Below are 2924 nucleotides of genomic sequence, written 5' to 3'. Positions count from 1 at the left end.
CTATGAGTCGGAAACGACTCGACGGCACTTAACAACAACAACAACATACAAGGAACAAAGTTATAAAAACTTCTTAGTTGCAACCAAACACACTGAGGGAATGAGTCATTGGGTATAACACAGTCCACAAATACAGTGTTCTGCATTCTACTTTGGTGAGTAAAGACTGGGGTTTTAAAAGCTATTGAGGGGCCATCTAAACTTCACCTATTGCTCTTTCCCAATCTAGAACAAAGAAAATCAAACAATTAGTCAAAAGAACTAATGGACCATGTGAACCCTAGCCTCCACAACCCTGAATGCTTGAAGTACTAGATAGTGCCCAGCAACCACTGCTGACTGCTCTGAAAGGGATCACCACAGGAGGTCCTGGAGAGTGGACAAAAAATACAGAAAAAACTCAAAATCATAAAAAAAAAACAGGATTACTGGTCTAAAGAAAACTGGTAGAACCCATAGACTCTGGCCCTTAGACACCCTTCAAGCTGGGAACTGAATTCAACTCCCGTGGCTTAACTTTCAGCCAAATGATAAACCTTTAAGGTAAACAATAATACCAGGAAGGAGCACTTTATTAGAATAATCAACCATATGAGATCACAGGGAAGCATGGAATAGTGCCTAAGGCATTTGCCTGCTACCAGAAGGCTGGCAGTTCAAACCCACCAGCCACTCCTCAGAAGGAAGGTTGGGCAATCTACTTCTGTAGTGATAGCACCTTGGAAACCCAAGGAGGGGTCACTATGAGTTGGATCCAACTCCACAGCAGTAACTTTGGTTTTGGTTTTGGAAAGGTAAGAAGGCAGGGAAGGTTAGGAGAGAATGATAAAAGGAAACAGTAAACACAGGAAGGATGTGGGAAGGGTGTTGTTACATTTTGAGGATTGCCCTACATGTTACAAAACCAAATGTGGGCGGAAACGCAGGACTCGCCAGCTATTCAGCCGCGAAGCGTGGAGGTGTTACTGGGGCAGTTAAAGCCAGGTAACCCAGCTCCTCTGGTGGTAGTTTTCTGCCAGTAAATTGGGATTAGGAAGGAAATGATTAAAAGAAAAGGTAGTTCGTAAAAAAAAAAAAAAACCAAATGTGTATGAATTGTTGAATGGAAAACCAATTTGCTCTGTAAACTTTCACCCAAATCATGATGAAAAAATAATAATAAGATTTTATACACAAAAAAAATTTATAAAAAAGATTATACTTTTGGAAAATCCATGGGGTACTTTTACTCTGTTCTACAAGGTTGCTACTTTTGCCCCATTTTCATCCCTTCAGTTTCCCTGCCCCTTCTTGCCATCTCATCTTTGCTTCTGTGTACATGTTGAACTCTTGGTCTCATTTAGTTGACTGGTTAAAAGAGCACTTCCCTTATTAGGAAAAACCAAACACCTTGAGAGAGTGAGTTGATGGGCCTGTAGGCTCAGCACCCTTATCACAGAGGACATCAAGCTCAACTAGCATAACCTAGTACACAAAACCACCATTCTTCTGTCAGATTTTCTCACTGTGGTGGCTTGCATGTTGCTCTGAGGCTGGTGGCTATGCCACTGTTATTTTAAATACCAGCAGAATCATCTATGATTGACAGGTTTCAATGGAGCTTCCAAACTAAAATAGATTGGTAAGAAGGAAGGGCCCGTCCACTTCTCAAAGAACTGGCCAGTGCAAACCTTATGAATAGCAATGAAAGACTGTCTGATATATTATTGGAAAACTTTATGAATAGCCCGGAAACACTGTCTGATATAGTGCTGGAAAGCTCAGGTTGGAAGCTCAGGTTGGAAGGCATTCAAAGTATGGCTAGGGAAGAGCTGGCTCCTCAAAGTAGAGTCAACCTTACTGAAGTGGATGGAGTAAAGCTTTTGGGACCTCCATTTGCTGATGGGGCATGACTCAAATGGGAAGAAACAGCTGCAACCGTTCATTAATAAACAGAATGTGGAATGTACAAAGTATGAATGTAAGAAATTGGAAGTTGGCAAAAATGAAATGGAACACATAAAGGTCAATATCCTAGGCATTAGTGAGATGATATGGAGTAGTACTGGACATTTTAAATCAGACAAGCATATGGTCTACTATCCCAGTAATGATAAATAAAAGAGGAATGACATCATATTCATCAAAAAGAACATTTCAAGATCAATCCTGAAGTACAATGCCGTCAGTGATAGATAATATCCATATGCCTACGAGGAAGACAATTAATATCTCTATTATTCAAATTTAGGAAACAATTATTAAAGCCAAAGATAAATTAAAGATATGTACCAATTTTTGCAGTCTGAAATTGACCAAACATGGAATCAAAATGTATTGATTATTACTGGCAATTAGAATGTGCAAGTTGTAAACAAAGAAGAATCACTGGTACCTGGAAAATATGGTCTTGGTGATAGAAATGACGCCGCATATCACATGATAGAATTTCCCAAAACCAAGAACTTATCCATTACAAATACCTTTTTTCAGCAACATAAATGGCGGCTGTACACATGGACTTCCCCAGATGGAATATACAGGAATCAGATCAACAACATCTATGGAAAGAGGCAATGCAGAAGCTCAGTATCTTCAGCCTAAACAAGGCCAGGAGCTGACTGTGGAACAGACAGACTATCAACTACTCATATGCAAGTTCAAGTTCAAGCTGAAGAAAATTAAAACAAGACCACAAGAGCCAAAATACGACCTTGATTATATTCCACATTAATTTAGAGACCATCTGAAGAATACACTTGACACACTGAACAACAATGACCAAAAACTAGACAAGTTGTGACATGACATTAAGAATATCATCCATATTGAACCCACAACTGTGGTTTCCAGTCAAACAAAGTACAGGCATGTGAGTTAAACATTTACCTCAAGTAGACACACGCCCTGGAGAGAACAATCATGGGAGAAGGAAGGGCTGCTTA

The 2924-nt window shown here is 39.7% G+C and overlaps 1 protein-coding gene across 1 annotated transcript in view; it reads right to left on the bottom strand.

Annotated features, from left to right (window-relative positions):
• The window catches only part of WDR70 (WD repeat domain 70), a 544244-nt gene that overhangs the window by 328625 nt on the left and 212695 nt on the right, over nt 1-2924 (bottom strand). The window lies entirely within an intron of this gene.

Source organism: Orycteropus afer, unplaced genomic scaffold, assembly GCF_000298275.1.
Source record: "Orycteropus afer afer isolate SDZICR_OR568_19922 unplaced genomic scaffold, OryAfe1.0 scaffold00300, whole genome shotgun sequence".
In the NCBI taxonomy this organism is placed as follows: Eukaryota; Metazoa; Chordata; class Mammalia; order Tubulidentata; family Orycteropodidae; genus Orycteropus; species Orycteropus afer.
This window is presented reverse-complemented; position numbering and strand designations above follow the sequence as displayed.